Source organism: Chiloscyllium punctatum, chromosome 10 (genome assembly GCF_047496795.1).
Source record: "Chiloscyllium punctatum isolate Juve2018m chromosome 10, sChiPun1.3, whole genome shotgun sequence".
In the NCBI taxonomy this organism is placed as follows: Eukaryota; Metazoa; Chordata; class Chondrichthyes; order Orectolobiformes; family Hemiscylliidae; genus Chiloscyllium; species Chiloscyllium punctatum.
Window position 1 is genome coordinate 35,801,787 of NC_092748.1, and position 23,475 is coordinate 35,825,261.

At 40.8% G+C, this 23,475-nt stretch overlaps 1 protein-coding gene across 1 annotated transcript in view; it reads left to right on the forward strand.

Moving 5' to 3' along the window:
* The first annotated feature begins 3,031 nt into the window (after positions 1 to 3,031).
* ftcdnl1 (formiminotransferase cyclodeaminase N-terminal like 1) overlaps positions 3,032 to 23,475 on the forward strand; it is a 57,670-nt gene continuing 37,226 nt past the window's right edge. The window contains exon 1 of the mRNA XM_072578917.1: positions 3,032 to 3,718. The gene's annotated coding sequence lies outside the window, so the exon portion shown is untranslated. The remainder of the gene's footprint in view (positions 3,719 to 23,475) is intronic.

A 23,475-nucleotide genomic window follows, 5' to 3' on the forward strand; every position in this document is an offset into this window, starting at 1 on the left:
CAACTGAACCTCTCCTCATACTTCAGTCTTGCCACCCCAGGGATCAATTTGGTAAACCTTTGCTCCACTCCCTCTATAGCAAGAGCATCAGGCAAGGAGACCAAAATTACACACATATTCCTGGTGTGGCCTCACCAATGTTCTGTAATTGCAGCAAGACATCTTTGTTCCTGTACTTGAATCCTCTTGCTGTGAAGGCCAACATACAGTTTGGCTTCTTTACTCCCTGCTGCAAATGTGTGCTTACTTTCAGCAACTGGTGCATGAGGACACCTGGATCTTGGTGAACATTCCTCTCTCTCTTAATTTACAGCCATTCAAATAATAATCTCCCTTCCCATTTTTGCTGCCAAAGTGGATAACCTCACATTTATCCTTATTATGTTGCACTTGCCGTTATTTGCCACTCACTCAGCCTGTCCAACTCAAGCTGCAACATCTCGGTCAACTGTAAGTTCTGAAATATTATGTTTAGTTCCTTTATGTAAATCATTAACATATTGTGAAGAGCTGGTGTTCTAGTACAGAGACCTGTGGTACCCACTAGTCACTGCCTGCCATTCAGAAAAAAAAAGCATTTATACCTACTCTTTGTTTCCTGTCTGTAAACCAATTTTCAATACACTTGCCCCAATCCCATGCAATTTAGATTTATATATTGATCTTTTATATGGCACTTTGTGCTTTGTTTAGACTTTCAGGAAGTTCTTGCCATTCACTGGCTCCCCGATCAACTCACCACATCCTTCAAGAATTCCAGTAGTTTGTCAAGCATGATTTCCCTTTTCTAAATCCATGCTGATTGCGTCTGATTATACCACTGTTTCCCAATTGCTCTACTGTAAAATCCTTGATAATGGATTTTAGCATCTTCCCCACTATCAAAATCAAACTCCCTGGTCTACAAATCCCTGTTTTCTCTATATGTCCCTTTTTAAATAATGGGGTTACACTAGCTACCCTCCACTCTGATTCATTCCTGATGAATGGCTTATGCCCAAAACATTGATTCTCCTGCTCGTCAGATGCTGCTGTGCATTTCCATCACCACACTCTTGAATACCCCGTACAAACTGTTCCAGTGTATACAGATCTTGGAAAATGACTACTCGTACATTTGCTATTTCTTGGGCCACTTCCTTGAGTCCGCCGGAGATGAAGATTATCAGGCCCTGAGGATTTATCAGCCTTCAATCCCAACACTAATTCTCCACTTATACAGATTTGCTTCAGTTCCTCCTTCTGACTAAATCCTCATTTCTGGTACATTATTACTGTCCTCCTTTGTGAGGACAGAAGCTAACAGATAATGTTTACGCCTTAACCACTTTCTACGGTGGTGACTTCCACACCATTAGGAATCTCTTTCCTGTCTCGAACCTGTTTATCGTGAAAAGTATCCTGAAAATGTCCCCCTCTGTGCTTTTGGTTGTGCGGCCGAACATCAGCTGATGTGGCACCATTGCAAAATGTTGCTTTCGAACGATCCTGAGAGACATTTTTGGTTGTGTTTCTAGTTGAAGGTGCAGCTTAAATCCATGTTTTGGTTGTGTGATTGACAGTGTCACCTACGAAAGTACTTTCAGCAGCAAGACGTTCTCAGGAGCCAAAGGTTGCTGCTCCCTCAGTGTCAGTTGCTGTCTCGGGCTTCGTGATGTGCAAAAACAAAACACGAGCTCTGCACTTGCAGCCTGGTGTTTTCCAGTTTGTGTGAAATCAGTTAGCTTTTGTGTCAGTGTCTCAGGTTCACAATCGAAAATTTTTTTATATTATGCTAAGGAATCATGTCAAAATCAGATGCATGCCTTATTTTATTTTAGCAAGTGTTCTACCCGAATGCAGGTTATAAACTCCGTTTTCAATCTCAGTTTTTGGTTGACTGTTAAGACTGTTTAGTTAATGCTCCTGCCGCACTACCCCTCTCTACTCTTTGCTTAACTTGTCTCATATACTGCAAAAAGAGGGATCCACGTATTGGACAGTTTAAGCGCTGTCTGACGGAGAACTGACCTTATTTCAAGATAGTTTGCAACCTGACGCGGTCAGTCAAACGAAGGGGGGTGGGGAGGATGTTACAAGTCTTTGGTCCACTCCCGTCTCTTAAGTGGATTTTTTTACCGCGCAGCTTTACAAAATCTAAAGGATACACTGATATTGCGTCTCTAATCAATATTCAACTGTGTCTTTTAATAATTCAAGTTCTGAACAACAAGATTTATTACAAATACCAAGTGGGGCCATGTTTACATTGCAAAATCACCATGTGTTTTCGGATAGTCGGATTATACAATACAGATCAAGTGTTGGACAATATCATGGAGGGAACTACACAAGTTAACCATATCGCACTCGATAGCTAAGTGCTGCCAACACATCACTTCGCAAAATATTCACGATCACCCAGTAGGAAACCTGCCATTTCCCATGTCACCCAGTTGAGGGACTGGTGCGGGAGGCTGCTGCAGAGAGACAGAGGCTGCTGGAGGTTGGAGTGGAGCTGCAGACCCGCTCTCTGCTCGGCTCATTCCCGCCCTGTTTCCTGGTCGAGTGCGAAGCTGAAGATCTGACGACGAGACGAGCCCCGCGAGTGCCCAGGTTCCGTCTCCCGACCGTTAAGATGCCAGCGCCGTGGTTACCTGAGCCGTACAGGAGTTGGTGAAGTTTGCAGGAGCACTTTCCCCGGCGGGGGCAGCAGTCTGAGATACTCCGGGTATCCGGCAGAGGGAGGAGGAGGAGAAAGACCACCAGCAGTAACAGCTCACGGCAAACCTGTAGAGGAAGTGTTGCTGGAGATGTGAGAACAATACTGACCCCCAACCCCCCACCACCCACACCCCGCTCCACCCCACAGCCCACCCCTCCACCCCACAACTTTAACCTCGTCAAAGTCCAGCTTCCAGCAAAGACTGGCTGCTGCAGTTAATCCCACAAAAACATTGCAGCTGTAGTGGCGCGTTTGACGACAATAAATAGTTCATTTTAGTTCTGCACGCATTCTGACAACTTTTAAACAACGAAGTCACAGGTAACAATGTGAAATGATGTGTGTATGACCCACCATTCTGTTCAGTGCAGGTATGATGGTCAGTCTCTCACCGCTTTGCCAGTTCAGGATGCTCCGGAATTTCCTGTCTTTGCTGAAACTTGGAAACTCAGTGAAGCAGGCACTAGGGAAAGGAGTGTGCGTCAAACAGCTCTCAACACAAAGGTGCTTTTAAAACACCCAAAATGCTCTTCCATTTAAAATAAAGGGCGGTCCAGTGATGTCAACATGAAACCTGAGTGGATTGCTCCCAACCCCTTGGCGATGAGATAAAATAGACCTCCTGGACGTGGCGGCTCAGCACTGCAGGGAAAACAGACAAGATTAAATTTTATCTGCAGCCAAAAGTGATGATCCATCTTGGTGATCCATCTTGATGGTTCCTGAGATTCCCAGCATCGTTAAATTGGACCAGTTTGTGATGTCCATCCCTGGCAAGCTCTGTAATATAGGACTGAGTGCTTCACCACCAGTTCCCTGGGATGCACATCAGGATAAGCCTCAGCTGATGAAACAGTCTATTAAAAACTAGCCATTTTCCCAGTGCAAAAGGTTGACCATGATGGGGTGTTGTAGGCCGGCAGTTTCCAAGTGCCAGACCAGAAGCTGGAGGATCCTGAAGAGTCTGGCTCTAATTCTCAGAGTATTCCCCCAAACAAGAATCCACAGCTAGTGGTAATAGTTTTACTTTATTTAGCCCAATTTTTCCTGTTAATTCCTGTTTTACTGTCACAATTTTGTTATATTTTCTTGTGGTTAGTAGGTTGTGAAATTCCTTTCAGTTCAATCTGGATAAACGCAAGGTATTGCATTTTGACACAACAAACAAGGGCAGGGCTTATACAATTAATGATAAGGTCATGGGTAGTGTTGTAGAACAGAGAGACTTAGGGGTTCATGTACATAATTCTTCGAAGTTTGTATCACATGTAGACAGGGTGGATAAAAAGGCATTTGGCACGCTTGCCTTCCTTTAAGTACAGGAGTTGGGAAGTCATGTTGAGATTGTACTGGACATTAGTGAGGCCTCTTCTGGAATACTGTGTCCAATTCTGGTTGCCCAGTTATACGAAGGATGTGATTAAACCGGATACGGTTCAGAAGAGATTTACCAGGATGTTGTCCGGTATGGAAGATTTGAGTTGTAAAGAAAGGCTGGGTCGGCTGGGATTTCTTTTCACTGGAGTGTAGGGAGATCGAGAGGCGACCTTATCGAAGTTTATAAAATAATGAGGGGTGTAGATAGATTTAATGGTAGTTTTCTTTTCTCTAGGATGGGGATTTCAAGACTAGGGACACATTTTTAAGGTGAGAGGAGAGAATTTTTAAAAAGACATGAGGGGTAATGTTTTTACACGGAGGGTGGTTTATGTGTAGAATGAACCTCTTGAGGGAGTGGTGGTTGTGGGTAATATTACAACTTTTAAAAGACATTTGGATATGTACATGAATAGGAAAGGTTTGGAGGGACATGGGCCAGGAGCAGGCAAGTGGGACTAGATTAGTTTGGGATTATGTTCAACATGGACTGGTTGGACCGAAGGGTCTGTCTCCGTGCTGTATGACTCTATGACAAGAAAGCCTTGGTAATTCATTTTCTACTCAATTATGTTGAAATTGCCATATGATAGATGCATGGTAAGAAAAGTAACAAAAGTATTTGTTGCAACTGCCAATCAAAGTTTAAAAGAGGGGAGCCAGATACCCATCCTCACCTGGATGTAACACACTGACACACTGTGGCCATCCACAACACACTGTGCGGCAACTCACTCAGATTTCTTCAAATAGAATGAGCAGTCACACTGACCTACACATTCCCCGCCAAGTTACATACCATCCTGATTTGGAAATGTATCGTTATATTTCAGTACTGCTGGGTCAAAATGCCAGAATTGTCCACCAGCACTTTGGGAGTCTCAGCACAAAAGCTAATGTCATAGTGACTTCTACATCCCAGATATGATTTTTCTTAATCTGCAAGGGGAAAGAAGATTTCATCGTAACTGTCAAAAGCAAAGAGAAAAAGAAAAAGATAGGGGCATCTGTCAAAGTTGTTCGACTAGAGTCATAAAGTTGTACAGCACAGAAACAGACCCTTTGGTCCAACTTATCCATGCTGACCAGATATTTTAAATTAATCTTGTCCCATTTGCCAGCATTTGGCCCATATCCATCTAAACCCTTCCTATTCATGTAGCCAGCTGATAATCTCTAATCTCCAACGTCCAGCAGGAAGAGCAGATCACTCTACTAAAGGCCATCTCTGCTTTGTGTTCTAAATCTAATCAGTAATATTTTCTTAGGAATGGTGGGCTGCATGGCCTCATTTTGGACCGTAAAATTCTATGATAAATTGCAGGAATTTTTTTGTCCATTTCTTTTCTATTCTCTTTCAGGAGTTAAAACTGCATGATAACTACATCATCGTTCAGGAAGATTCTGGCGATTGAGGGAGTGCAGCGTAGGTTCACGAGGTCAATTCCTGGAATGGCAGGATTGCCTTACATGGAAAGACTGAAGCGACTGGGCTGGTATACCCTTGAGTTTAGAAGACTGAGAGGGGATCTGATTGAAATGTATAGGATTATGAAAGGACTGGACACTCTGGCAGGAGGGAACATATTTCCGTTGATGGGGGAGTGCCGAACCAGAGGACACAACTTAAAAATACAGGGTAGACCATTTAGGACAGAGATGAGGAGAAACTACTTCACCCAGAGAGTGGTGGCTGTGTGGAATGCTCTGCCCCAGAGGGCAGTGGAGGCCCAGTCTCTGGATTCATTTAAGAAAGAATTGGATAGAGCTCTTAAAAATAGTGGAGTCAAGGGGTATGGAGATAAGGCTGGAACAGGATACTAATTAGGAATGATCAGCCATGATCATGTTGAATGGCGGTGCAGGCTCGAAGGGCAGAATGGCCTACTCCTGCATCTATTGTCTATTGTCTATTGTCTATTGTCTATCAGCTTCCTAAATGTGGACACGTTATTAACAGAACTACTGCTGATCACTTATAGCAATTTAAGTTACTTTGTATGAAAGAGCAAAGATTTACATCAGTACGCTATTTCTGTAGAATAACCTATTCTGGGATTGGATTTGTGTAATTCCTTTGGATAGATACCAGCAGCCACCTAGCTGCATGCTAGGAGTGATGTCATGGACAGAGCTTATGTGCTTTATTGGTGTCTGTGATCAAAGTGTTCTAATTTGTGAGCTTAGTGTGTGTGCTTGTTTTTTTAATCCTCTAAATGAATAGCCCAAACTTAAATTATTTCAGTATTGTACAAGCATTTATGAATTTTAAGATTATGAAAATATTTTATTATCACACATTTGTCCCAAAGGTTTAAAACATGATACCATTCTCACACACATTGTCACATACACAAAGCCTGGAAAAAGATTACAATTTGGAATTATTTCAGTCCCTTCCATAGAAGTCCCATTATTTATTATATTAATCAAAGTATGAGCTAGAGTAGGGTCTTGTAAATGTGGAGGACTCTCATTTTATCACACAAGCGCCACTCACAGTGAAGGAGAATCGATATGTCTACACCATATATAGATGGATAATATGTAGCAGCATTCCAATTTTTTAACTTACAAGTCACACAGTGGCTCAGTGGTTAGCACTGCTGCCTCACAACATCAGGGTCCCAGGTTCAATTTCAGCCTTGGGTGACTGTCTGTGTGGAGTGTGCACGTTCTCCCAGTGTCTGTGTGGGTTTCCTCCGGGTGCTCTGGTTTCCTCCCACAGTCCAAAGATGTGCAGGTCAGGTGAATTGGCCATGCTAAATTGTCCATAGTGTTAGGTGCATGGGTCAGGGTGGGTTACTCTTCAGAGAGTCAGTGTGGACTTGTTGGGCTGAAGGGTCAACTGTGGGGAATTTAATCTAAAAAAAATCTAAGTTCTGATTCAGAACCCATATTGTCCACAAAAGCTGAACAGCTTGGTTTTGTTTGCAGAATTGTCTGCTTCAGGTTTCCAGTACGTAATTCTTATCATTGTTTCATTTTAGTAAATGGCAAATACATTTAAATTCCATTCTGAAAATCATGCTAATGTTATTGAGTATGAGGGATGATAGAATCAAATATTCTGTAGTTCTTTCAGTTGTATACAACTCGTGATCAGTTACAGTGTAATTGGGACTTGCTCTTTTCTGTGGAACTGGTCACTATTCTATTCCTGATGAAGAATTTTTGCCCGAATCGTCGATTTTCCTGCTCCTCGGATGCTGCCTGACCTTAAAGAGCTGTGCTTTTCCAGCAGCACACTCTGATCTAAACTATTCCATTATCAACCTAGATTACAAAAATAGCCTTTGTGTTCTTGTCTTTTCTGAAAATTATTTTCTTAACACTCTGGCCCCTACCCTCACCTGGATCAGCAAAAATAAGCATATGATAAGCGATTAGATCCCATCCAAGCCTATCTTTCACTAGTTTGTTTCCAATCACAGCTAATACCTCTTCTGTGTTCATCTTGTCCATAAGACTCACCTTCCTTTCCCTTGACCCTATTCCCATTAAACTGCTCACCACAGAACTCATCTTCCTGGCTCCCATGTTGGCTGACATTGTTGGCAGTTCTCTTTCCTCAGGTACTGTCCCCCATTTCTTCAAATCTGCTCTCATCACTACCTCCTCAAAAAAAACCCTTGACCCCTTAGTTCTTTTTAACTATTGTCCAATCTTCATCCTCCTTTTCCACTCCAAAACCCTGGAATGTGATGTACCTTCTAACTTCACATCTGTTATTCATAGAACTCAATGTTTCAATCCCTCCAGTCATGTTTCCCCTCCACAGAATCAAAGCTCTTTAAGGTCACAACCATATATTTGAGTCTGATGAAGTTTGTTGATTCTTCCTCATACTTCTTAGCCTGACTGCAGTCTTTTACCATTGTTAATTACACCATTCTTTTCCAGTAGATCTCCACTAGCATCTTGCTGGGTGGGTATAGCACAAGTCTGGTTACGTCTTTGTCCATAAGCTCATAGGTGGAAAATCACCTGCAATAGCACAGTTAGCTCTGGTGTCCCTCAAGAATCTATGTGGTTCCCTCCCTCTTGTTTCTCATCTACCTGCTGCCTCTTGGTCACATCATCTGAAAACATGTCAGTTTCCACTTACGTGTTGATGACTCCCAGATCTACTTCACCACCACCTCCAATGGATCCTCCCATCTAAGTAAAATATCAGATTATTGCATGAGAAAAATGTCCTTCAATTAAATATTGGTAAGCTGAAACCATGACCTTCAGTTCTCATCACAAGCTCTGCATGACACCCTTTCCTGGTCCATTGGCTGAGGTTGAGCCAAACTGTCTACAAGAGTCATGTATGCCCCCATGCAAAGACCATATGTTCCCACCTCCATAGCATTTTTCATGTCTGCACACTTCAGCTCCTCAATCACATCATTTTTATTTGAGATTTGAGTATTTCAACACATTACTAGAAGATATGCAATCTTATACCCTCTGGAAACTTGAGGTGATGCAAAACACTCTGGTACCCTAACTAACACCAATCCGTTCACCTATCACCATGGTGTTTGCTGACCTGTACTGGGAAAGTCTTGCCTTGACTTTAAGATTATAATATTTATATTCGGATCCCTCTATCGCCTTGCCTTCTCCTACCTCTGTAACTTCTGCCAATCCCATAACCCTCTGAGATCCCTGTGATTCTCTAATTCTGGTCTTTGACCCTAATTGTGCCATTATTGGTGATTGTGCCTTCAGCTGACAAGTCCCTAAGTTCACAGACTTCCTCCTCCTTCAGATCACTCCTTAAAACCAATTCTTCTATCAGACTTCGGTCATTTCCTCTAATATCCCTCTTTTGATTTTGTTGTCCAGTACCATCCTGTGAAACACTGGAAAGTTTTATTATATCACTGATGCTATATAAACACAATTTTGTTGCAGGGAGAGCACATGTCCTCAAGACAATGCTCTTAGTGAATCTAAGTTGTGAGAAGTGGGCACAGGCTCCATCAGATGGTTGAAATAGGAATAGCAGAGGATGAGATATAAATCTGCATCTAGGCAATTTATAGCAGTCGTAGGTGACTTCCACTGTTAGTGCTGCTCTGTAGCCTCTGCTTGTGGGATCCCAGTGAGGCAAAAACAAATACAGCACATTTGAAGCAAAAATTATTCAAATTGTCATTTCAGACAGATGCCAGGGAGATGGGTTTGTGTCAGTTGTTTTGCCCTCTGTGGTATAATTATAGTCAGCAGTGACACAGTGGATGCATTTGCTTGTCATAGAAATAATGATGAGATTTCTAGCGTTTATGATTATTGAGGTATAAATCAGACAGTAATATCTGCTGGGAAAAGATTGTCTTAAATGAGTGACCCATTTATTTTCAATGCTGTCCTGTAATTCTAATCTTTCCCACAAGAGGGAGCAACCTTTCAGCATCCACCCTGTCAAGTTCCCTATAGTCTCACCCCTCCAACTTGCTCACAGCCTCATTCCCTGATCCACTCTCTGACCTGACCCTGACCCTGGCCCACTGACACCCTTGTCCCCAGCATACTTGCAGCCTTATCCCACCATCCTACACAGCTTCATCCCATGATTCACTTGCCAACCCAGCCACTGACCCACCCACAGCCTTGACATCTGACCTGCTTCCCGACTCCCAATTTCATTTCCCAACCTGTACAGCAGCAATCCTTTCTTTCTGCACTTACCCGTCCCCACGTCAATCTTGCTGCTGCTCCTCCCAGGCCTCAGGCAGACTGAAGGTAGGGATGTTTTCACAAGTTGCCACTCTTCCCATCAGAGGCTCTTTCTATTTCAACTGATTCTTGAGACATCGGAACAGGAACCAGATCGGATAGGACTGTTTTCAGTGGAGTTTAGAAGAATGAGGGGGAATCGCACAGAAAACTACCAAGGTATAACAGGACTAGACATGATAAATGGCAGGACAGCTGTTTCCAATGACTGGGGAGTCCAGAAACAGGGTTCACAGCCTAAGGATACAGTGTAGGCCATTTAGGATGGAGATTCTAAATATATAAAGGCTATAAGCCCAACAACATCCCAGCTGTGGTACTGAAGATTTGTGCTCCAGAACTAGCCTTGCACTTGGCCAAGGTCTTCAAGTTAAGTCACAAGACTGGTGTTAAACAATACTGCAGAAAGTTGCCCTGTAATAACATTTGACCTGGAAGCAGTACAGTCAGAAAACGTATAGAATCATAGAGTTGTATAGCACAGAAAAAGACCCTTTGGTCCAACTCATTCATGCTGTCCAGATATCCTAACTTAACCTAGTCCCATTTACCAGCAGTTGGGTCCTATCCCTCTAAATCCTTCCTATTCATGTATCTAACCAGATGCTTTTTAAATGTTGTAATTGTACCAGCCTCCACCAATTCATCTGGCAGCTCATTCCATACATGCACCACCTCTGTGTGAAAAAGTATAATATCTGTGGAAACTGTAATTCATTAAAAACATTTGAAACAGACTTTTAGAAGTTTCCATCAATTGTGGAGGGATCCATTGTAATTTTCTCGAATATTAAGTGGCATTGGTCCATATGACCTGGCATTCTTTGAAGTGGAAGCAATACCAGCAAGAAGAATATTAACACACAAAAGCTGTGTGGCCAGATAGGCAATTGCTGTAGAGAACAGAGGACCACCCCAGCAAATGGGAGAACAGAGAAGGCATATAATTCAAGGAAGTGTGTGTGTGTGTGTGTGTGTGTGTGTAATTTAGTTAACTAGGACAGAAAGCTGAAGGCAGGATCATGAAGCCAGAATCATGAATTAGAAAGGTTTTGTTCGAGACGAATGCACCATTTAACTGGGTTTATTAAAGAACTTGGATAAAAAGTCACCAGAGCATTTGTGCCATTAAGACTGTTGTGAAACTAGCTAAACAGGTTCTGTGGAAATTTATCATTTGGATAACCTGACCTGGTCCAAGCAAAAGAGCTGAACTCCAAAGTGAGGTGGGAGTGGCTGACCATCAAAGCAGCTTCTGATTAAATGTGGAACCAACAAACCCCAGCAAAACTCAAGTCAATGGCAATTAGAGGAAACTTCCCACTGGTTAGAGTCATAACTAATACAAAGGAAGATGATCTCTTCTCCACCACATCACTTCAGGAATTTCTCAGAAAAGTGGTGTCTCGTGCTCAACCTCTATGGATGCTTTATCGAGATCCTTCAATCGAAACATCAGAAATATTTGCTGATGATTGGACAGTATTTAACACTATTCACAATACATCAAGCACATAAAAATCAACTATCAGTAACTTGATTAAGCTTTTTGAAGAAGTGACAAAGAAGATTGATGAAGGCAGAATGGCAGACATTGTCTATATGGACTTTAGTACGGCATTTGACAAGGTTCTGCATGATATACTGGTTAGGGAGGTTAAGATCCATGGGGAGCTAGCCAATTGGTTACAAAATTGGCTTGAAAGTAGGGGGCAGAGAGTGGTGGTGGAAGGTTGTTTTTTGGACTGAAGGCCTATAACCGATGGTGTGTCACAAGGATCAGTACAAAATCCACTGCTTATTATCGTTTATATAAATGCATTGGATGTGAATGCATGCAGAATGGCTGTTAAGTTTACAGATGACACCAAAATTGGTGGTGTTATGGACAGCGAAAAAGGTTATCTCAGAGTACAATGGGACCTTGATCATATGGGCAAGTGGACTGAGGAGCGGCAGATGAAGTTTAATTTAGATGAATGTGAGGTGCTGCACTTTGGTAATGCAAACCACGGCGGGACTTAAATACTTAATGGTAGGGCCCTGGGAGTGTCGCCAAACAAAGTGACCTAGGGGTGCAGGTGCTTAGTTCCTTGATTGTGGAATCGTAGATAGACAGGGTGGGAAGAAGATTGGTCAGTGCATTGAATATAAGAATTGTAATGTCATGTTGCAGCTGTTCACGATATTGGTGAGGCTACTTTGAAACTGTGTTCAATTCTGGTCTCCCTGCTGTAAGAAAGATGTTGTGAAACTTAAAAAGGTTCAGAAACAGTTTACAAGAATGTTGCCAGGGTTGGAGGGTTTGAGCTATAGGGAGAGGCTGAATAGGTTGGGACTTCTTTCCCTGAGCGTCAGAGGCTAAGGGGTGACCTCATGAGGGGCATGGATAAGGTCATTAGCCAAAGTCGTTTTCCCAGGGTAGGAAAGTTCAAATCTAGAGGGCATGGGTTCAAGGTGAAAGGGGCAAGATTTAAAAGGGACCTAAGGGGCAACAGTTTTCCATAGAGGGTACGTATATGGAGTGAGCTGTCAAAGGAAGTGGTGGAGGCATGTACAATTATGACATTTAAAAGACATCTAGCTGGGTACATGAATAGGAAGGATTTACAGGGATATGGGCCAAATGCTGGCAAATGGGACTAGATCAGTTTAGGAAATCTGGTCAGCATGGATGAGTTGGACCAAAAGGTCTGTTTCTGTGCTGTATAACTGTATGACTCTTTATGCAGAAAGATCTATGTTACATGCAAGCTTACAGCAATAAGTGGCAAGCAACTTTCATGTCTCACAAGTGAGACTTTGATCGTCTCCACCAACAGAGATTCTAACTGGCTTCTGCTTGATATTCAATCGCATCATTATCACTAAACCACATCAACAACCTGGGCTTTACCATTGTCCATTAACTAAACTGGAACAGCTATATAAATACTGTGCTGACAAGAACAGGTCAGAAGCTGGGAATTCTGAGATAAGTAATTCACTCTTGATTCCCTGAAGCTTGTCCACCATTAACAAGGCGCAATTCAGGAGTGTGATGGGATACTATCCATTGGCCTGGACAAGTCAAACTCCAAGAACACTCAAGAAATTCAAAACCATCCAGGAGAGAATAGTATGTAGAATATAACTTTGACAGCTGGACTGCAGTAGTTCAAAAAAGTAACTCCCCACCACTTTCTCAAAGTCTACAAATGTTTGCCATGGCAGCAATGCTCACATTCATTGCTTTCGTATCTAAGCCCTAACTTCAAACCCCTGATCCCCAAAGCTTCATTAATCACTCTTTTAACCTGTCCTGTCATGAGATTTTTTTTCACAAATACACCCTCTTTGCTCCTGCGCTCTGTAACTATTTGTACTATTTATTTTCTGTTGGTTATCCTCATTCCTTAATGCCATAATGAGTCAATCCACATTCCTCTGCATTAAATTTCATCTGCCAATACAGACCAATCCCGTTGCTGGCATGTTGAGGTTTTGCACTATCTTCCTCACAATTTACAATGTTTTGTTCCATTCAAATTCCATGGGCACATTGGAACATATAAATATCACATTAAATGTCCACAGTGCACTTTTTGTAATTACATTTATTTGTACATAATAGTGCTTCTCCTACTAATTCTAATTAAGACTAATGCTACTTTAATTGCTACTGTACCAATATCACTTGAGGGACGTACTAATGTTATGAGTTTATCAATTATCTCTCTCTCTATCATAAATGTTTTTATTATTAATGAGATTGGTAATTTTCTATGCTATTAATGAATTGCTTTCAACTCGGTCATTTGCTATTGTCATAACTCATAAACAGTGAATGAACTGGAAATGTATTCTAACTTTATATTGATTAGTCTCTTAAGAAACCTTCTTAAAAGACAACCTATTGAAGTTGATTTACTGAAGCAAAGTTCTGACACCTTGATATTTAGATATTGCTTTCTCTGGGCTTGATTGCTTCAGGGTTCTTTCAGATCTCGATATGTGATCACATTTGTTTCAATCATTGATCTCTAAATTGTCATCTAACACAAACAGATTAGTTGCATTTTCTCAAGAAATAGGCTTGAATCCAATGGTTAATATTTAATTGGCTGAAAAGGTCAGCAGATGAGAAATATTGCTTGTTTGTACCCATCTTTATGGGGCATGCCCTTACAACACCACAATGTTGACCAGAGCAACATTTTAGGGAAGGGTTAGTGCACATGGAGTGAACATCAGCAGAATTGACAGATTGTGATGTTAATCATATTTAATGATATTAAAAATCACACAACACCAGGTTATAGTCCAGCAGGTTTAATTGGAAGCACTAGCTTTCGGAGCACTGCTCCTTCATCAGGTGATTGTGGATGAAGTAGCAGCGTTCCTAAAGCTAATGCTTCATTAAACCTATTGAAGGAGCGACGCTCCGAAAGCTAGTGCTTCCAATTAAGCCTGTTGAACTATAACCTGGTGTTGTGTGATTTTTAACTTTGTACACCCCAGTCCAACACCAGCATCTCCAAATCATATTTAATGATGATGGCATCAACTATTCAGCTAACATTACCATCCACAACTCCCATATAACTGCACCTAGCCATGGACCTCATTCCCTTGTGTTAGTTAGTTATCCTGCTTATTTGATCACCACCAGTTTTAATATTGGCGACCCCTGTTTAAATGTACATGTGCCAGTACCAGGTTACAGGCAAACATGGCTTTTGAAATGATGACTTAATCCAATAAAACCTGTAAGTTAACATTGAAGAGCTTGTCCCCTAAAAAGCATTGCAAGCCACAGAGGTTGGCAGTCTCTAAGTAATTGCAAAGAGAAGAAATGAAGCTAAGAGTCATAAGTTACATCTTGCATAGATGTTTGAGATATGTGTGTGTACCTATATGCAAAACAACTCTGACAGAAACATATAAGTTGTACATGTCTCTGAGCTTCAAAATGAAGTCTTGAATGACTAAAGTGGTGTGAGAGTTGGTTTGAGAGCAGCCATGATAGTGTGGTGAAGCTGGTGGCTTGCCTTTGCCCATTTGTATGGACGAAGGTTGAGGGTGATGGCATTCATGCACCAAGTAGGCTTTTGCAGCGATGATAGAGTTGGATGAAGACCTGGAGAAGCAAGTGGTGAGGTACAAATGCCAGCTACCTGCTCTGACTTCCATGACAGGAACTGGTGCCATCTAGTTTCTCGAGGAGAATTAGAAACTAAACAGAATTGAGCTGAGTTGGCTGTAATGAGGTGCAAATACACGAAAACAAGATGGTTCTTTTAACAGCAAGATTCTGAAGTCACTGTTTAAGCTTAAGGAGAATTTTTGGAAGCTTTTCTTAATGTTGAGATTTGATGTTTTCATTCTTGTCGTATTTTCCCAACTTTCTCACCTGATCATCTACCATATCTGACCTCAGTGCCAAAGTAAATTTTTATGAAGCATCATGACCCTATTCAAAGAAGTAATCAGATTGAAATCATGAACTTCTTTGAACAGAGGAAAGTATCTGGATATGAAGCAGAGAAATGATTGTTTTTTTTTGTGTTATCCTCCACAAGTATAAAACTGATATTCTATCCAGTCTCATCAATAAATATGTCCTTTTGGGCAATAGATAAGAATAAATGCCTCAGCACCTTCAGAAGGGAAAGGGTGAGCAGTATGTGGTGGAGTGGTTGGTACTGAACTAATATTAAGTAAGTCAAATAAAATAACAGCTATGAGTTAAGAAACCAGACTTAACCACTGATGAAAATAATCATCTTTCCATGAACACTAAGCCAAGTAATTGGTTACAACAACTTCCTGTTGAGACATAAAATTCTTCAGAAACACATGATGTTTGTCAACATGAAGTGATTGTGAAAACTAATTTATTGCAAAATGCACTTTGGTACTTGTATTTAATTTTCAAGCTGAGTCACAGATGTTTATCATTTTCCGTAAATATTTAATTATCCACCTCTAAAGGCTGTGATCATTTATTGAAAACTTAAAATTAAGCTTTGATCTGTGTTTTTCTAAATTGCATTTTTGTATTTGATTAAACTGCAATTTAATTGATCGTTAAAGGAATATTTGCAGTAAATAATAAAAGCATTATAGTATATTCTAGAATTTTCCAATATTCCAATCCTGTCGTAAATTTGCAGAGTTATTCATTGCCCAATAATTGTTATAACATTGTGAATCACATTGATCATCCATTTGTTTGATAGCCCATTGAAGCACTCCAACATTCATAACTGCAAACTATTATGGATCCAATGTTCAATTCATGCCAAAATGAAGACAATGAATACAGCAGTTAAATTCTCCCTGGCAAAGAAATTTATTAACCATTTACATTTCTTTTGTGGTCCTCCTGATTAAGGATATATCTCTCATGTTATATAGGACACTGACAACAGAGCAGTCACAAAGACTCAATACTGAACAGGAATGAGAGGAAGCACAGAAAGGTTGGGATGGAGGAAGAACCTGAAGCCAAATATTCAAAGAGAAGTCTTTCAGAAGATTAAAAAGTAGTTAAAGAGGAGACAAGGCATTGACAATGAGGGAGGAGTTTCAGAATGTTGGGAGGCTAGTGCTGGGAATGAGTAGCTTCTTGTCATAAAATGGAACAAACAATAAAAATTTGATTAAGTGAATGCACATAAGACTGGGGAAGAGTGTGTAGATAGGGCAGGGTGAACCTATGGACAATTTGGAAGAATAGCTGAAAACTTATAAGCAAATGTTCTAGGGAATGGGAAGCTAAAGATTTGGGTCATAGTGGATGTCTTATAATTTATGGAAGGTGAAGGTCACCAACAAAAGGATTGGTTAATATTCAGCCTCAGGGTGATAAATGATTAGGGTTTTGGTAGTGAAGGGGAAAATGTATTGTTGGAAGCTTGTAATGTTTTAGAGGTGAAGGAAACAATCTTGGCAATGTATTGGGCATGAACAAGAGCAGAATTTAGGAGGAAAGCTAACAAGCAGGAAGTTAACATTCCTCACTCCTGTGTATGATCTCAGGCTCTAGCCCATCATTTTAGTGGGGCTGAAGCTGGAGGCCTTGAAGATGCTTGCATGACAAAAGAGAATGGATTCTATTTTGTTAAAATTTTCGATTTGGAAGTATTGGCACCTGCACATCTTATTGCAGGAAGTAGCAATACCCTTGAAGATCTTACGAGAGCTTGCCATCAATTCCTAAATTGAGAGGTAAAGCTGAATGTTCTCAATGAGCAAGTGAAAACGTATCCAGTGCCAACATATGAGATCATTGAAGAATTACATACAATAATGAAGCCTTGGAGGATAATATCAAAGCAGGAATCAATGGGCAGAAAAAGAAGCCAAGAGGACAAGCCATTCAAAACAAAGGTGTGCCTAAGACAGTAGATAGGAGTAGGATTATGTCATGAAGATGAATTGCAGAGGGAAGGCTTTTCAGATGGATGAAATGATTAACCAGACAATACTGGGAGGTTGTGAAGTATTTACAATAACAACGACCTCACCAATAAGCTCTCAGTGCTGTGAGTCAAGCTGAAGGTTGTATTAAGGAACAATAAATAGAGACAGTGCGACTACTATTATGAGGTGGAATGTTTCATAATATTAAATGCAAGATGTAGCTGGAGATGAAATGACTTTCAGAAAGAATTGGACAGTTAACTGTTTTCTTAAAAAGAGTTATTGATACTGTGTGCAATTCTGATCTCTTTCCTATCGGAAAGATGTTGTGAAACTTGAAAGGGTACAGGAAAGATTTACAAGGATGTTGCCAGGGTTGGAGAATTTGAGCTATAGGAAGAGACTGAATTAGCTGAGGCTGTTTTCCTTGGAATGTCAGAGGCTGAGGGGTGACCTTATAGAGGTTTATAAAATCATGAGGGGCATGGATAGGATAAATAGGCAGGGTTTTTTTCCCTGGGGTGGGGGAGTCCAGACCTGGAGAGTATAGGTTTAGGGTGAGAGGGGAAAGATATAAAATAAACCTCAGGGGCAACGTTTTCACACAGAGGGTGGTACGTGTATAGAATGAGCTGCCAGAGGAAGCGGTGGAGGCTTGTACAATTACAGCATTTAAAAGGCATCTGGATATGTATATGAATAGGAAGGGTTTGGAGGGATACGGGCCAAGTGCTGGCAAATGGGATTAGATTAGGTTAGGATATCTGGTTGGCATGGACAAGTTGGACCGAAGGGTGTGTTTCCATGCTGTACACCTCTGTGACTCGATGACCACATTTGAGGGGAAAGCAGCAATTTGATAATGTCAATTAGTACGGTAAAGAAGCAGAAAATATCATGGTCTGCCATTGAGATGATAAGATGCAGGAGAAATAATATATTTGGGGAAGCAGGAATTGGGAGGAAGGGAGAAGGGGATGATGGTGGCTGGGGTAGGAGAGTAAGATTGACAAACTATTCGAATGAGAATTGAGCAAAGAGGAAGTCTGGGGAGAAGTAGCATCCAAGGAAAGAGAGTCAGCAGATTGGACAGTTTGAATATTGAGCACAAGATATCCATGCGGTCCTTGGATTTGATGTGAGGCAAGCAGTTGGGTCGTGCAGTTGGAATAGGTTAAATTGAAATAATTGAGAGTTGTAAAGTTTGGAATCACATCAGCTTTTAGGGATAATCTTAGTACAATATAAATACTTTGATTGGAAAGGCAATAATGGGAAATTTAAGATGATGGAGTCATACTTGGCGAAGGACAGTCACTAAGTATGGTCATGCTTTTGGCCAGTATATCAAAGTACAGAGAGGTGACTGTGAAGATGAGAGACATCCCCAAAACTAATGGAGACAAAGGTGTGGAAAGAACGGGTGAACAATTGTAGAGGAGACTGGCAGAGGCATTATTGTCATGCGAGGCCAGAGTTTAGAATGTAAGGCACCCACTCTTGCGGAATTATTAGTTATTTTTAAAACTGAAAGTTAATCCTGCTTCGAAAGGTGTCACAATGCATAGAAGAATGCTGTACAACGTTAGAGACATTGTGAGGCTAATCATGTTGAAAAGATTCAGGGAGTCATAGAGTAACAAATGTTGGGAGTGAGAGAATTAAGAGGGTTAAAGAAGTCAATTATGGCAAAGAGGACCAGTTAAGATGGAGGTTCAAAGACAAATTATGAGGAATCTCTCAGGGGAGAATGGGGAGCAACAGGTGAGAAAAATAAAAGTAGACAAGGATAGATCAATATTATGCCAGCACAAGGTTGAAATGAACAAACAAATGTTAAACATTTCCTCTGGTTCTGTTTTAGTCATCTGTCTCAGAATAGGAGTGGTTGTAAGGAGCCTTATCACCCACATCTGCACTGTTTCTGAAGTAACCTGATAATATTATCTCAGTGATTTTAAATAATTGCTTTTACTTTGAATACCATGAACTATGATTAATTAAATGGATTATATGGACTGAACAGTGATGTGTCAGTAGGGTCACATTTAAACTTAATATTGACTCAATGATACAAGGGTATAATTTTGCAACACAGAATGGAACTAATGCCTCTCAGTTCTGATTATCTAAAGCTAATACATCCATACATTAGATGATCCCATTAAACAAACTACAAATACTGACTTCAGTGCTTTGTGAATCAGCTCATCACTGAAAATGTTCTGCATTCAATATGCAACTATTACCAGGTCCCATTTAACAGGGACAGTCATACAATCTTAGTCTGAAGGTATTGAGTTTCATATTCAAATAGTTCATTGACATCAATATTAAATTGGATACTTGAAAAGGATATCTTAAATTTATTCTTGCTTCAAAGCTCATGAATAGATCTTAGAATTTAAAAAATATTTTTCTAGTTTAAGATTTAATATTATAAAAAAAGCAAAATTCTACAGATACTGGAGATCTGAAATAAAAAGAACAGAAAGTGCTGAAGACATTCAGCGGATCTGAGAGTATCTGTGGATAAAGAAACATAGTCTATGTTTCAAGGCAAATATACCTTCTTTGGAACTGAGCTTAACTAAGGCTAAAATTTAAATTAACTAAAGATTAATATTGGTGTTACCTGACCTCAGGTGTGGATGTTCACAGATTGCTTGTAATCAATACTAAATTTAGTGAAGTTTCTTTCATCTGTAATCAGAGACTATTATTTTAACTTTGATGCTGCTTATTTGGGACTTCTCTCTTGATTATTGGGGAATGTCCAGGGCATGAGAAAAATACTAGAACAGTCTCTTGAAAGGTAACATTCTTAAAAAGATAAAGTTTAGTGAGGATTATCAGAAGACAATACTAAATCTGTCACAGATAGATTGAGCATTTTAGATTAAAAATTATTGAGTTATGAAGGTCAATTATGTATCTGAATAGAAGGAAAAACAGTAACACATAAAAATGATGGAACTGGTCCAAACTCATCTTGTAATATTTGAAAATGGAACTCCAGTTCAGACTAGTCCTGTCATTTCAGTCTTTTACTGGTTAGTTCCCCTAGACTGACGAGCAAATAACTAGCATCTGTGGTGAGCATGCATTTCAACCGTCACAACTTTGGAATCAAATAGTCCAGCCAGAAACAAAATAACAATGTGGTCTTTCATAGAACCCCTACAGTGTTGAAGCAGGCCATTTGGCCATCAAGTTCACAGTGACCCTCCAACCAGCATCCCATCCAGACCACCCCTGTATTTCCCATGGTTAACCCACAGATCCCCAAGATACTATGGGCAATTTAGTGTGGCCGTTCCGCCTAATCTTTGGACTGTGGGGGGAAACCTGTGCAGAAATGGGGAGAATATGCAAACTCCACACACGCAGTCACCCGAGGGTGGAATCAGTCCAAGGTCCTGATACAGTAAGGCATCAGCACTAACCACTTAGCCACTGTGCCACCCTATCTTATGAGAAGATTTTTTCCATTTTACCTATTTCAATGACGTGTGATTGGTGGAATGGTTCAGCTAGCAGAGAATAATTCTTAGAATTAACAAATGTTTTCCAGTTCAAAACCACTGTACTTTACAATTAATTTTACATGTGAAACCATTTTGTGCAATCAATTCCAGACCAATTAAACAGCAAAGCCACAAAGCTGCTTTTGTTCACGAATGTTATTGGAATGCGATTACCAACCAAATGCTCATAATAGAAGAGTATTACGCACTCCATGATAGTGTAGCAAGGCCTACAGCTAAATGTGAGTCATTTCAGTTACTGTTAACAGTGGGCAGCCTGATTAAAACCAGCCTTTAAAACAGAATCATACCATATAGTACTACAAAATGAGCCATCTTGCCCTTCTGCTTGTCTTTATGGGATCTAAATCTCAATGGATTCTCTCAACAGTTCAACTTCCATGTAGAATTCTTTTCTTCCAGGAACAGCTAAATATTGCAAATTATCTGAGTCTTTCTTTCACTTCTTGAGGTTTCTTTATCAAGATAATTAAAGAGTGTGGTACCTATTGGAATATATGCATAAGGAATTAGGTTGATTAAAATATGAATTATTCGTAGTATGTTGTTGGTGCAATGTTTCTTAAATTTAGATCATATAATAATGTCATGCACTATTCTGCTGCAGTATTGCAGCTTTTTTTAAATCAGTGTTGTTTGAATCAAAATACACAGAACTCTTGTGAATAGGGGCTATTTGCTATAGGTGAGGTAACAGCAGGTTGGCACATGCAGTAAATTTTCACATTCAGGTCAAGCAATGAATTGTGTTAATTTTCTATAAACTTAATTGTGCCAACAAGTTAAAAACAGAATTGCAGATTGCCTTTTGCCCATAGATGTGGTGGATATTTAAAATTGCTGATTTTTGTATCTTAAAAGCTGCATTTAAGATGTAACCATGCAAAGCAACTTTTCTCAAAGGACACATCAGCTCAAGAGACCAGCTGCCTGTCAATAGTAGGCTTCACAAACCGTAACAAGGACAGAACACCCCTGGTGCTCACCTTCCACCCTACCAACCTTCGCATAAACCAAATCATCCACCGACATTTCCGCCACCTCCAAAAAGACCCCACCACCAGCGATATATTTCCCTCCCCATCCCTTTCCGCCTTCCGCAAAGACCGTTCCCTCCGTGACCACCTGGTCAGGTCCACGCCCCCCTACAACCCACCCTCCCATCCTGGCACTTTCCCCTGCCACCGCAGGAACTGTAAAACCTGCGCCCACACCTCCTCCCTCACCTCTATCCAAGGCCCTAAAGGAGCCTTCCACATCCATCAAAGTTTTACTTGCACATCCACTAATATCATTTATTGTATCCGTTGCTCCCGATGTGGTCTCCTCTACACTGGGGAGACTGGGCGCCTCCTAGCAGAGCGCTTTAGGGAACATCTCCGGGACACTCGCACCAATCAACCACACCGCCCCGTGGCCCAACATTTCAACTCCCCCTCCCACTCTGCCGAGGACATGGAGGTCCTGGGCCTCCTTCACCGCCGCTCCCTCACCACCAGACGCCTGGAGGAAGAACGCCTCATCTTCCGTCTCGGAACACTTCAACCCCAGGGCATCAATGTGGACTTCAACAGTTTCCTCATTTCCCCTTCCCCCACCTCACCCTAGTTCCAAACTTCCAGCTCAGCACTGTCCCCATGACTTGTCCGGACTTGTCCTACCTGCCTATCTCCTTTTCCACTTATCCACTCCACCCTCTCCTCCCTGACCTATCACCTTCATCCCCTCCCCCACTCACCCATTGTACTCTATGCTACTTTCTCCCCACCCCCACCCTCCTCTAGCTTATCTCTCCACGCTTCAGGCTTACTGCCTTTATTCCTGATAAAGTGCTTTTGCCCGAAATGTTGATTCCGCTGCTTCTTCGATGCTGCCTGAACTGCTGTGCTCTTCCAGCACCACCAATCCAGAATCTGGTTTCGAGCATCTGCAGTCATTGTTTTTACCTCACAAATTGTGAGTTAGCAGTCTAAAATGTTTAGTTGTTCAAGTGGCAAAAAAATATTATATTCAATCTTCTTAATCATTGTCAAAAGTTGATTTTCTATCCAATATTATTAAAGAACTGAAATCTTCTGTGAATACCAGTTCATTTATGAGATACATTCATCCATTACCATTTGTTTCTATATAGACCCAATAGGATCAGAATGGTTTGTGCATGGGAAAGCTTGTTTTGTTTAAGAAAGCTACTTTTAGTTTTCCAGGCATTAGTAAATGTTCTCTGTTTTATTGCCCATGCAAATTAGCAAAAGAGCTTGGTTAGTTTTCAAATTACAGCTTATTCCACAAAGCCATGAAATGATTTCTGTTTCACAAGACAGTTGCAGACGAGAAGATAATTTAATCAGTCTTAGGCTGTTCACTGAGAAGATCCTAAATTTACCTATATTCAGAATCCAGCTATATATTTTTTCAAAAGCAATATATCCTGATTGCTAGAAATAGCAACAGAAAGCATTAGAAATACACAGCAGATGTGGCATCATTTGTGAAGAGCCAAACACACTTACCATTACAGATGTGTGACCTCTCATCAGAGAGTTAAAAGTTAGAAAACTTAACTGTAGTTAGACCTACTCCCTCACCTCTTTTTCTGGTAATGACTGCATTGGTATTATTTTCTGCTCTTGCCCACGCTGGACTAGAAAATTGATTGGTTTTAATTTTGAGCCCTCGTTTCGCTCTTACTTCATGTGATTCATT